The sequence below is a fragment of the Phragmites australis genome, chromosome 16 (assembly GCF_958298935.1).
Source record: "Phragmites australis chromosome 16, lpPhrAust1.1, whole genome shotgun sequence".
Lineage (NCBI taxonomy): Eukaryota > Viridiplantae > Streptophyta > Magnoliopsida > Poales > Poaceae > Phragmites > Phragmites australis.
In genome coordinates this window covers 13,170,346-13,184,766 of record NC_084936.1, presented here as the reverse complement: position 1 = coordinate 13,184,766, position 14,421 = coordinate 13,170,346, and positions in this window count along the sequence as shown.

Below are 14,421 nucleotides of genomic sequence, written 5' to 3'. Positions count from 1 at the left end.
GAGATGTCTTGAAAACCCCCGTAAAACGGGGATGTCTTCCAAAACCCCCCCACAAAAACTGAGATGTCTTCCAAAAACCTCCGCCAGATAGAGAGTCTTACAAAACCCTCGCAAAACGAGGATGTCTTTAAAAAACCTCCGCAAGAGGGAGAGTCTTCCAAAACCCCTGTAAAATAGGGATGTCTTCTAAAAACCTCCACAAAAACGGAATGTCTTGAAAACCTCCGCAAAATGGAGAATCTTCGAAAACCTCCCTAAACGGAGATGTCTTAAAAAATCTCCGTAAAACGGAAATGCCTCCCAAAACATTTTTAAAATGGATAGTTTTCCAAAACCTCCGCAAAAATGGAAATGTCTTGATAACCTCCGCAAAACGAGGAGTCTTCGAAAACCTCCCTAAAACGAAGATCATGAGAAACAGCCATGAGGCAAAAACATCTTGAAAACCTCCACGCAAGGGCATGTTTTGAAAAACTCCATATACAGAGATGATCTAAAAACCAATATGATAAATTCTCCAACATTTTGTAGGCAGTGCCTCCATGCCGGAGAAGTGAATCCCTCCGGCATCTTGGAGGCAGTGCCTCCGTGCCGGAGAAGTATATCCCTCCACCATCTTTAAGGCCTAGCTAACCTACGTGGCAGAGAGGTAAAGACCGCTCCAGCATCATGAAGGCAGTGCCTTCGTTGTAGACAGGCATATACCCTCTGCCATCTTTAAGGTCGAGCTAACCTACGTGGCGGAAAGCCAAAGACCTCTCTGGCATCTTGAAGGCATTGCCTCCACGTCAGACTGGCTGACCTACATGGCGGATGAATAACCTCCCCGCCGTCGGCCTTATTTTGGCAAAGGTACACCCATGATCACCTGACAATGGTTTAGCTGGGGTGTCAATGTTTCATACAGTAAGATCAAAACATGTTGGGAGTATCCAACCTTGCTGTTAGAAGTTTTTGCAACAGATAGCCACTAGGTAGAAATAGTAAACTTAGATTATATCCCCGTTTAGCAGTGAGCAGTATAACTTAAGTTATATCTTAGTTTGGCATGAGCTATGAATAGTCATCTGACCTAGCTATGGCTTATACTGCAATTCGCTGCTTATTGACAACAGTAGACTGCCAAATTTAACTAGTACATAGCCATGCAAATACCTACACGCCTGCACACGCAGCATACCTAGGTCACTTGGAAGGCAATGCTGCCTAGGTGTCCTGAAAGTTATTGCGTAGCCTCAAAAATGTTGTTGCCATGTACCAAGGGACTTCCTTGATAGACAGCGTTGTGGCGCACCCGAAGGACTTCTTCGGGAGACGTGAAAAGCCCATGTACCGTGTGTGCCGCATGCTTAGGACACCTAGAAGGCAAGACTGCCTAGGTTTCCTGGAAGGCATTGCGCTGCTTCAATAGAGTGTAGGGCCTTCTACATTAATACATGCCGAAGGGGGTACAAAACCTCCGCAAAAACGGAAATGTCTTGAAAACCTCTGCAAAACGAAGAGTCTTCCAGAAACCTCTGCAAAAATGGAGATGTCTTGAAAACCCCCGCAAAACGGGGATGTCTTCCAAAAACCCCCACAAAAATGGAGATATCTTCCAAAAACCTCCGCCAGATAGAGTCTTCCAAAACCCTCACAAAACGGGGATGTCTTTAAAAAACCTCCGTAAGAGGAGAGTCTTCCAAAACCTCTGTAAAACGGGGATGTCTTCTAAAAACATCCACAAAAACGGAAATGTCTTGAAAACCTCCGCAAAATGGAGAGTCTTCGAAAACCTCCCTAAACAGAGATGTCTTAAAAAACCTCCATAAAACGGAAACGCCTCCCAAAACATTTGTAAAATGGATAGTTTTCCAAAACCTCCGCAAAAATGGAAATGTCTTGATAACCTCTGCAAAACGAGGAGTCTTCGAAAACCTCCCTAAAACGAAGATCTTGAGAAACAGCCATGAGGCAAAAACATCTTGAAAACCTCCGTGCAAGGGTATGTTTTGAAAAACTCCGTATACAGAGATGTTCTAAAAACCAATATGATAAATTCTCCAACATCTTGTAGGTAGTGCCTCCATGCCGGAGAAGTGAATCCCTCCGGCATCTTGGAGGTAGTGCCTCCATACCGAAGAAGTATATCCCTCCACCATCTTTAAGGCCTAGCTAACCTACGTGGCAGAGAGGCAAAGACCGCTCCAGCATCATGAAGGCATTGCCTTCGTGCTAGACCGGCATATACCCTCTGCCATCTTTAAGGTCGAGCTAACCTACGTGGCGGAAAGCCAAAGACCTCTCTGGCATCTTGAAGGCATTGCCTCCATGTCAGACTGGCTGACCTACATGGCGGATGGATAACCTCCCCGACGTCTTGAAGGCCTAGCCTCCACGCTAAAAAGGGTTCATAACAAAGTCATGATCCTCCGGCATCTTGGAGACTAAAAGTCTCCATGCCAAAATCTTCTAACCCCTCCAGTATCTTGAAGGTATATCCTTCGTCCTACAGAGGTGTAACACCCTGATTTTCAGATTTCTCAAATTTCTAAAATTTTCCAAGAGTATTGAATAGCTTCACTAGTAGTATAGGTTTAAAACCTATTTTCTAAATCAATCAATCAATATAGGTTATTATTTTCCGTGCATTGCATGCTGAGTTTTGCTAGGAGCCAGGTAAATGCATTAGAGTTTTTTTTCCTTTTTTTTCTCTTTGGTGTTTTGAGTGAAAAAGATTTTGAAAAGGTTTAACAAAACTCAGTAGTGAATAAGTTAAGGATCTTAATGGTTGGAATTCAAAGTCTTTGAATTCATCATCTATTCAATCTTTGATCATACCCGATCCTTCTCCAGGTCAATTCAAATCTTATCCAAATTATTGTTTAAAGTTAATCTCTATTCTTTCTCAAATTCTACCCAAATCCAAATTCAAATTCCTTATCTAGTCCTATTCTTGTTCAACCTCATCTTTTTCGTTTCTTTTAAATTCACTCCAAACTCAATTCAAATTAAAATCCTATTGAAATTTCTTTGCAAAAGTTTCTTTTCTAAACCCTAGATATACCTAAAGTGTCTTTGGGCTCAATTTTGCTCAAATCCAAAGCCTTAGCCAAGTCTTCTAGATGGCCCAACAAAGGATCCATGAAATCTGTAAATTTTCGCGGTGTCCTCGACAGCCTCATATTCGCATGACATTTTGGAGTTCAAAATGGCCTCAAATGCAAATTTTGACAATACCAAAGTTGTAGGTCTTGTCGAGAGCTTTGATTTGAACCTATGGAAATAATCTTTTGGATAATGGAGCTAGGCATTATGGCCCCCGAAATCAGTGCTGCGCAGAGAAGTCCGAGTTCAAACAGTTTATCTTGTGGCGCATTTTTCAAAATTAAGATGATATTTTCAGAAGTTCCAATGACTACCAAAGTTGTATATCTTTTCGAGTAATACAATTTAGAATCAAGAAACGTCCAATTTAGAGTCCGGACGATAGAGATATCATCCTCGGAATACAGAGTTGCGAAAAAGGAAATCGTAACCGACTCGAATTCGAATCCGATTCGTGTTCGGTTTGGACTCCACCTCAACCAGCCGCCCCTAGCCCTATATATATGAGTTGCACGCCCTCTCCTACCTCTATTCCATACCCCCAAGCCCTAGAAGTTGCTGCTGCCCTGCCCGTACATCACCGGAGCGCCGCCGTTCTCCGTAGCCGCCGCCGCCGCCCGAGATGCGCTACGTCGTCTTCTCCGCGAATCCTTCTTCCTCGACCACCAAAGCAACGTGAGGACCTCTTCTTCTCCTCCATTACTACTGTTTTAGCATCATACTAAGTCCCTAGCTAAGCCCTAGCCCCGGCCAAAGCCCGATCTACGCCGCCACAGTCATCACCGTCGCGGACAGCCGCGAGATAGCCGCGCTGTAGCCGATTGGCATCGATGTTCCCGACCGACCAGAGGTCAAATCACCAAGTCCTTTCACTGGTGCATGTCCCTTGATGTTCCCCACACCCTTACCAACCAGTTTGGCCAGTAGATTAGCCAAACTATCGAAATCAATGTCGGAATACCCGCTGTCCGGTTTCTGCATGCGTTCTGCGCGCGCACCGGATTTGCATTCGCGTCCCCCGTCAATCCGAAAGCCGTATAGATGCACCAACCATGTCACAACATGTCCCATGGAGTCTTCTACGTTACCCTAGGAGCCCATCCCCGTTTGTGCAGCGACACGACCAGGACGTCATTGCCAACCACAGCATGTCGCAGCCATCACCCGTCTCATCTCCGTTGATCGTTCTTCCTCTCAGTGGATGATCTACCCAAAACTATGCCATAGCATTGTGTTCCCGGGTTATATGAACATCCTTGTTCAAACGGTTTCTCAAATTTCATAGCCAATCTCCTGGAACGCGAGCGTCTTCGTTCCTGCATCTGTTCACGGTCACCACCAAACCTAGAAGCAGTCATCGCTGTTTTGCCACTACCTCGGATGACCCCTTCCAAAACCAATCATACTGCTGAGTTAGTCTTTCTACGTTCTATGCCATGCTCCCCTCATTTCACTGAAACACCACTGAAGCCGACATCGATGTCTGTGGCCACGTGCCCGATCGCCATCTCCGACGAAACCCGAACCACCACCGCTACATAGAGTCACCAGTAGTATTCTTAACCTAGAAGCGCAACCTTCGGCCTTTTTGATCCATCTTAGGTGATCAATACTAGATCTCAGCGTATCTCTTCTTTAATCCCAGATGGTACTTGCATAGCATGCCATGTCAGCACCACATCATTCTCCTTAGCCTAGTCAGCGAAGTCTAGTCTGCCATACACTTCTTGCATCTTGCACAATAATATTGTCAAGCCTGACACAGTGATTGTGCAATAAATCCTTTTCCATAGGAAGATAGTTCCGGTAAATCAGCATTTTCTTTTTAGTCTAATCCATCTCTCGAAAGCTGTTCTCTTTTCATCTTAACTCCGATTTAGACGATTCTTGCGTCTAAACATTTCTAAAATCATCCCTATCCAACCATAGTATTTTTAAAGTGTTTTAATGATGTTTGGTATGTTGCTCTTAGTGTCTTCCTTCGTGTTGTTTGTCGGTAGTTCTCGCGATTAGTCGATAACGTTCCGGAGCAGTTCGAGGGACTTCAAGGGGACTTCAAGACCAAGATTTCGACAACACTGAGCAGCATTGGGAAAAAGGCAAGTGTCCTTGATCATATTGAACCTATGTTTTTAAATGTTTTGTTTTACAAAACTGCATGCAATGTCTGTCAATATGATGGCTAGTCACCTATGTTAGGGTTTTCCCTAGATTTTCCTTTATCGTCCCTTGGAACCTAGATGGTTTATGGTTAGATGTCCTTTGTGGGTAGATTGCTTAGCCATGCTTTTGGGATGTTGAGAAGTGTCATAATCTTGACTAATGAACATATGCAACAATGGTCGTTAATGTGTTAATGGTCTAGCAACATGGAACCTTAGGCCTTGAGCAAAGTAGTTTTGATGGTTGCCATGGTTATGATGTTGGTTTAGTGTTTGCTCAAGTAACCTAAGTAAGGACCGGTTCGTGGAGCGAAAACCCAAGAAGTAACATACTAACCACGAGGCTGATATGGGTAAGACGTGACATACTGATTAGAGTCTATCCAGTGTGTGTTGGGTCAGCACAAAAGGGGGCTTCTGGGTAGGAGCTTTGCTTGCGTAAAGCCTGGCGGTGAAACCTAGTGGGCAGACACATACTGAATTAGTCTCTGGTTAGTGGAAAGTGTCATACAGTGATTCTTGGCGGCACACCACTGGCATGTGTTAAGTGTTTCGCGAACACAGCAACATGAAATTCACTGACTCGTGGGGAAAGCTGGACAACCTCTGCAAAGTGTAAAACTGTTATAACAGCCGTGCTCACGGATATGAGAGACTTGGATCCTCACATGATTAGTTGGGTTGTGGTTATGAGTTTGGTTGTGGTTATGAGTTTGGTTGTGGTTATGAGTTTAGTTGTGGTTATGGGTTTGGTTGTGGTTCTGGTACAGGGAATACTAGATGGTTGTGGTTGTGGTTCTGGTACAGGGAGTACTAGATGGTTGTGGTTTTCGTTATAGTACAGGGAGTACTAGACGGTTATGGTATGCAAGGTGGGGAGCCTTGTATGCTGGGTGTTGCACTGTATGGGTTACATTCACTTAATAATTGCTTAATGCTTTTGAGTCCAAATATGTTTTCATTACTCGCATTTATGCAAATAAACCCTTGTGTTAGCCTATTCTTGATATAAGCCTGCATATAATTACTTTCCCCCACTTGCTGAGTACTCTATGTACTCACACTTGCTATTTTCCCTATACCATGCGACATGTATGCTGCTGCTCAGTGAGTGAAGATGTTGAATACTATCAAGACGAGGTTGTGACGTTCTAGGCGCGTGTCTCCCGGTCAGTTGCCTGCGGTATTGTTGGGCACCAGTGCTTCTGTTCCGCTGCAGATATCTTCATAGAAGACAATATATGTCAATTGCTGTAAGAGTTTAACATTTATTTAATAAAAGTATTGCTTTTGTTACTTCACCTGTGACGTCCTTATGTGTGTTGAACATTCTGGGCACACATAAGCTGCATCTGGTTTTAGCCGTTAAAACCGGGTGTGACAGAGCCATACTGACCGTAGGACGCAAGCCTAGATAGAGTGGTCGTGCCATAAGGTCATATTTTAAAAGCTTATTTTGAAAAATTCATCTCTGTGCTTTTCTGACCTCTCAGTTTCTCTCTCTACTTACCTATTTCACTCTTTTGAGAAAAATGAATTTCTAACACTCCTCCTTTCAAACTATTAGTTGTTGAACCATCCCAGTTACTCTATTTGTGGAGGATGCACTTGAAGATCTCTTGGCGCTCCTACCTTGCGTGAAGATTTATATCATAAAGATGAAGATCCATCACGACAAGAAGGATTCGTCTACCACAACACTGAAGACATGAAGATCTACCTCTGCACCGCTCCCAGTTTTAGTTCTTCGAGTTATAGGAGGATTTTCCCTAGTCTTCGGAGACGTTAGAGCGATGTAGGGTCGTGTGCTTGTGTTGTGTGCCTTGTGTGATTCGGCTTTTCTGTTTGAGTGCTGGAATACGTTGAGGGATGCTTTAGCATCTGATAACAGCTACATTCCTTATATAACTATATAGTTGATAGTATAGTTGGGTTTTCTCCTTCTAGTCCCTTATCTTCTTGCCCCAACCTTCTGCCACAATTCCGATTAGATGGTGAACACAAAGAAAGATCAGTCTGGTAAAGGTACCAACAACATTAACAACAACATCCAGTAGATGCCACAAGGAACAATTTTTGGAGACGCAAACTTAGATTCTTCAAGGCATAACTCAGAATATAGAAAGTCTGCTACAGATCATTGAAGCTCTAAGTGTGAAAAACATCAAGCAAACAACAGTTCTCGGTTACGTTCCACTCCTGAACAAGCACTTTGTTCTGTCAACCAGGAAGTTTCATAGGTCGAGAGAAAATTTGCAGAGTACCCCAAAAAGGAAGGTGTGTTTTTGCTGTGAAGAAAGACGCTATGCCAATGGACGTCCCCCGAGGATCCTTGTACCTGACGATAAGAAGGTGTGTGTCCACTCTGGGAGAACCTATGCGCTGGGTCAAAAGATGTCCCACGAAGCACCCCACATGGAACTTCAACCCCAAATCCCATATGAAGATCTCAGTTCAACATTCAAACTATCATGACTTTCAAGTTGTAACTCAAGATAGCCAAGATCGACGAGATCCCATCAAGCTCGCAGAAGCTCAGTAGACACCAAAAAAAAAGAGTGATATATTCCATGTCAAAGGCTACATGCCTATCTACTTCTCAAGAACTAGAAATGTAAAGTCAAAGAAGTCCGCTCCTTTTTAAGTGGGGTAGACTTTCTAGCCAATCTCTTGGTTCTGGAACCTAAAGACAGATATTGGAAACAGCTAGTCAGCAAAGGTAATGTGGTAATAAATTGTGCTAAAGGAAGAATAGTACCTAGAAGCTGCACTCCGACCACAGAAGTGATTGCTAAGAACAAGTACTCTTTTCTCGGAATTAGAATATGGCTTACTAGATCATCAAGGATAAGAAGGTCTGCCAAGGTCAATCAACAGATGAGAAGATCCCCGGAGTGCTAAAGCTATGGAATTCTTAGGAATCAGAAAGCACTAAGATGTATCATGATCTCAAGGATTGTTATCGGTAATATGGAAACAAGAGTGGTGTAGCAAAGTATATGGTCCTATGTGACACGTGTCAAAAAAGTTAGAACGGTACATCACAGACAACTACAACCGTTGAAGATATCAGGATTGGAGTATCCGAGAAAATCCAATATACTCAAGGTAATCAATCAAGATTTGTCAAGACAGATGCGGAAGCCGTCAAAAGCAAAGTGAGCAGAGTATGTCAGGGCAATGAGGTTAACACTAAGAAGAAAAAGCAATTTGGAAAGCGAGAAGAAAACTAGAAGATCAAGATCCCTTATCTCATTTTTAATCTGCCCGAATCTCGAGGGCGAGATTCCTTTAAGGGGGGTAGATTTGTAACACCTTGATTTTCAAATTTCTCAAATTTCTAAAATTTTCCAAGAGTATTGAATAGCTTCACTAGTAGTATAGGTTTAAAACCTATTTTCTTAATCAATCAATCAATATATGTTATTATTTTCTGTGCATTGCATGCTGAGTTTTGCTAGGAGCCAGGTAAATGCATTAGAGTTTTTTTTCCTTTTCTTTCTCTTTGGTGTTTTGAGTGAAAAAGATTTTGAAAAGGTTTTACAAAACTCAGAAGTGAATAAGTTAAGGATCTTAATGGTTGGAATTCAAAGTCTTTGAATTCATCATCTATTCAATCTTTGATCATACCCGATCCTTCTCCAGGTCAATTCAAATCTTATCCAAATTATTGTTTAAAGTCAATCTCTCTTCTTTCTCAAATTCTACCAAATCCAAATTCAAATTCCTTATCTAGTCCTATTCTTGTTCAACCTCATCTTTTTCGTTTCTTTTAAATTCACTCCAAACTCAATTCAAATTCAAATCCTATTCAAATTTCTCTGCAAAAGTTTCTTTTCTAAACCCTAGATATACCTAAAGTGTCTTTGGGCTCAATTTTGCTCAAATCCAAAGCCTTAGCCAAGTCTTCTAGATGGCCCAACAAAGGATCCACGAAATCTGTAAATTTTCGCGGTGTCCTCGACAGCCTCATATTCGCGTGATGTTTTGGAGTTCAAATGGCCTCAAATGCAAATCTTGACAATACCAAAGTTGTAGATCTCGTCGAGAGCTTTGATTTGAACCTATGGAAGTCATCTTTTGGATAATGGAGTTAGGATTTATGGCCCACGAAATCAGTGCTGTGCAGAGAAGTCCGAGTTCAAATAGTTTATCTTGTGGCGCATTTTTCAAAATTAAGATGACATTTTCAGAAGTTCTAATGACTACCAAAGTTGTAGATATTTTTGAGTACTACAATGTAGAATCAAGAAACCTCCAATTTGGAGTCCGGACGACGGAGATATCATCCTCGGAATATAGAGTTGCGAAAAAGGAAATTGTAACCGACTCGAACTCGAATCCGATTCGTGTTCGATTTGGACTCCACCTCAACCAGCCACCCCTAGCCCTATATATATGAGTTGCACGCCCTCTCCTACCTCTATTCCATGCCCCCAAGCCCTAGAAGTCACTGCTGCCCTGCCCGTACGTCGCCGGAGCGCCGCCGCCATTCGTCGGATGGTTGTCATGGTTATGATGTTGGTTTAATGTTTGCTCAAGTAACCTAAGTAAGGACCAGTTCATGGAGCGACAACCTAAGAAGTAACGTACCAACCACGAGGCTGATATGGGTAAGGCGTGATATGCTAATTAGAGTCTATCCAGTGTGTGTTGGGTCAGCACAAAAGGGGGCTTCTGGGTAGGAGCTTTGCTTGCGTAAAGCCTGGCGGTGAAACCTAGTGAGCAGACACATACTGAATTAGTTTTTGGTTAGTGGAAAGTGTCATACAGTGATTCTTGGCGGTACACCACTGGCGTGTGTTAAGTGTTTCGCGAACACGGCAACATGAAATTCACTGACTCGTGGGGAAAGCTGGACAACCTCTGCAGAGTGTAAAACTGTTATAACGGTCATGCTCACGGATATGAGAGACTTGGATCCTCACATGATTAGTTGGGTTGTGGTTATGAGTTTGGTTGTGGTTATGAGTTTGGTTGTGGTTATGAGTTTAGTTGTGGTTATGGGTTTGGTTGTGGTTCTGGTACATGGAATACTAGATGGTTGTGGTTGTGGTTCTGGTACAGGGAGTACTAGATGGTTGTGATTTTGGTTATAGTACAGGGAGTACTAGACGGTTATGGTATGCAAGGTGGGGAGCCTTGTATGCTGGGTGTTGCACTGTATGGGATACATTCATTTAATAATTGCTTAATGCTTTTGAGTCCAAATATGTTTTAATTACTCGCATTTACGCAAATAAACCCTTGTGTTAGCCTATTCTTGATATAAGTCTGCATATCATTACTTTCCCCCACTTGCTGAGTACTCTATGTACTCACACTTGCTATTTTCCCTATACCATGTGACATGTATGCTGCTGCTTAGTGAGTGAAGATGTTGAAGACTATCATGACAAGGTTGTGACGTTCTAGGCGCGTGTCTCCCGATCAGTTGCCTGCGGTGTTGTTGGACACCAGTGCTTCTGTTCCGCTGCAGATATCTTCATAGAAGACAATATATGTCAATTGCTGTAAGAGTTTAACGTTTATTTAATAAAAGTATTGCTTTTGTTATTTCACCTCTGACGTCCTTATGTGTGTTGAACATCCTGGGCACACATAAGCCGCATCTGGTTTTGGCCGTTAAAACTGGTTGTGACAAGAGGTGTCATGCATTGAAACGTTAGTAAACGAGTTGCTTTACCCTGTTCACACCTAACACAACTTAGTACCCCTCGGATCTCGCACCCCACGGCTGCTAATAGCCGCAAAATGTGGAGGGGATGGGATAGGGGGCACAGGTGAAGCGTTGATCCGATAAAATTATAACACCAAAAACAAAGTTAACACAATGCAAGTTTATTCATACATGACATGCAAAGTTTGTATTCAGCTCGTCATTGTACATTGAATCTATGCCTAGAAAACTTGCTAGCCTGTTGTGCCTCCCTGAACAACTACGGGATGTGGAGGGCACTTGGCTGCCACGCCTCCCAGAAGTACCGCGGGATCTGGAGGATTGACCCCACTAACGGCGCAAAAGGGCCAAAATTTTTTATACACCGGATAGTCTGGCGATCAATGTTGTATCATCGTTGGACTATCCGGTGCTTGTAGTTCAATTTCGGCTAGAAGATATGCTTTCTAGAAAAAATAGTCCGATGAGGGAATCATTGAGCGCCGGACTATCCGGTGCTTATAGTTCAAATTTGGTGCAGTGAAACATGCTCTCTGTATAAAATAGTCTGGTGAATGATACGGTGAAAACGTCGAACTATCCGGTGTGTAAGAAGGTCCATTTGCGCCAAAAATTGCTCTCTGGAAAAAATAGTCTGGTGGAGATTACGGGGTATAACCGACTATACAGTGAGAAGAAGAAGGTTTTTAGCCGAAAAAATGTTCTCTAGTGAAAATTGTCCGGTGAGGTCTTTGATGATCGCTGGATCATCTGGTGCGTTCAAAAGGAAAACTTTGCAAAAAATTTCCTCTCTGCAAAGATTGGTCCGGTGACATGCTTCGGTGAGTATAAACATGACGTTGGAATATCCGGTGTGTGTAAGACTGAGTCTTAGAGTTTCGGCCGAGTGAACTCGCCGGATGGTCTGGTGATCTGGAGTTTGTTCTCACCAGACCTTCCGGTGTCTAGTCCGAAACCGAATCGAGGTGGATTCGTTGATTTGTTCGGATTTCTTTCACGATTTTGGCTGAACAGAGCATGTTTAGGATTCGAATAGAGTCCTACTTCGATTCCCTAGGGTCAATACCATACCCCCCTTATAAATAGTTGAGGGGTGGAGGCCGATTGCATATCCATCAGTCAATCGCATCTATTGCATCTACGTTTTGTTTTGCCTTTACTTTCCTACAATTTAGGGTTAGTTCTTTGCTGCTACTTTGAATCCCTGTGGTTCAGGTGGTAGTTCTTTGTCGATTTGCTCATAAATCGTCCGGGTGGCGATTCCCAAGGTTGCCGGTCGAAACCTTTTCTTGTTTGCTTGTAAACAAGTTGTGTGTCACTGCGAAAAGCGATAAGTATCTTTGACAAAAACTGTGTTGGTGAGGCGTTTCCCAATTCTGCTCCAAAACAAATTGGCGATTCCACTGGGGATCGACGATTCTCCATCAACATCGACTCTTAGGGTTTTGGCGTCGACAACCCCTGCACCGTGTTGCGCTATGTCTAAGGAGGAGGGAGCCGAAATCAACATGGACAATATCATCTCGCCTACACTTGAAGAGCTTCCCGAGGAGGATCGCCAAGCTATTGAAGCTCAAAAGCAGGAGGTTGAGAAGATGATGCTTGCATGCCATCAGAAAACACGTCAAGGTGTCATCAAGAAGGGCGATCCGATGTCAATCATCCATGCCAAGCATGAGGTAAAGACCGATGTAAGTGATTCTACTAATGATTTCAAATATCACATTGCGCATATGGTAGATCAGTCCGTTGGTGCTACTATGTTCAATAATTTTGAAACATTGGTTAAAATTCTAGATCATGTACTGTCTAGTCATGTTAGGGATTTGTTTATTGAATTGCAAGATGAAAAGGATAAAAAACAGCTCCAACTACATGATACTAGCACCTCTAATGCCAATGATGGTAATAAATTTCAGCAAGTACCATTAGTTTCATCGGCACAATTTGCAACACCTACACAACAAAACATGCTGATGCAACAAACTCATAGCCGACCCAATGTTGGTCCGGTTAATATGGTAACACCTCCGTTTAATGCATTGAGTACTAGCAAGCTGGAGATGTCCTCATTTGTTTTTCCGGTTCCGACTACTTCATCTAGCATAACTAGTTCAGTTCAGTATGTGGCCAATAGTCGGGCTGCTGAAATTTCAGCAAATATACCATTAGTTCCTTATAACACTATGGCATATAGCACACCTCCTATACCTCCACAAGGTACCAACATACCCTATGGTCCGTTGCCGGATGCTTACTTCAATGTTCCTTCACAAAATCTACATATGCAACACGTAACTTCACACTCTCATGATACATCACAACAACAATGCGTCATCCAATCGGCCTATGGCCTAAACACTTTTTGGGCCTGAAAGCATCAAAGAGCAAATGACTAATATTTTGAGGGAACATTTTGGGGTAACGCTCAAAGGTAAATCACGTATTTATCAAAAACCATACCCTGATTCTTATGACACAATTTCATATCCACGTGGGTTTAAGGTCCCTGATTTTGTTAAATTCAATGGGGAAGATGGTAAGACTACAATGGAGCATATAGGTCAATTTCTTGCACAATGTGGTGAAGCTGGTAGTAGTGATGCTTTGAGATTGCGTTTATTTCCTTTGTCACTTTCCGGCAATACATTTACATGGTTTACTTCACTTGCGCCTAACTCTTTTCATACATAGGCACAACTTGAGCAAAAATTTCATGAGTATTTCTATACCGAAGACACAGAGTTGAGGTTAATTCATTTGACATCGGTTACATAGAAGTATAATGAGTCTATTTCTGAATACATTAGAAGATTTAGAGATACTAAAAACCGATGTTTCAATGTTTCGCTCTCCGATAGGGATCTAGCTGAATTAGCTTTTGCCAGGTTGCATGCACACATCAAAGAGAGGTTAGAGGGGTAAAAATTTTCAGATGTGAATCAAGTTTTACAGCAGGCTCTGGTTCAAGAAAGTTGTGCCAAAGAACATAGAAATGTTCAAAGATTTAGTGAAAAACACAAGTTGGATCATCTGGGTGTTAATGTAGTTGAATATAAGGATGATTCGTCAGATGATGATAGCGTAGATGTGTGTGTAGCCGAATGGGCATGGAAGTCCAAATCTAAGCCATTCGTGTGCTCCGCATTGAAGCCAACTCCACAAAAGAATTGGCAAGAAGAGATGAAATTCACATTCGATCTCACTAAATGTGATAGGATATTTGATTTGTTGTTACAAGAAAAGAAAATTAGTTTGGCTCCAAATCATGTTATTCCATCACTTGAGGAGATTAAGAAACGTGCATATTATGAATGGCATAATTCATATTCTCACACTACTAATGATTGCAATATTTTCCGTCGATAGATTCAATCAGCCATTAATGAAGGACGATTGAAGTTTGCTGAAAATTCTAAGATGAAGCTAGATGATGATCCATTCCCTGTCAACATGATGAACTTTGAAGGGAAGAAAGGTCTTGGTTCGGCC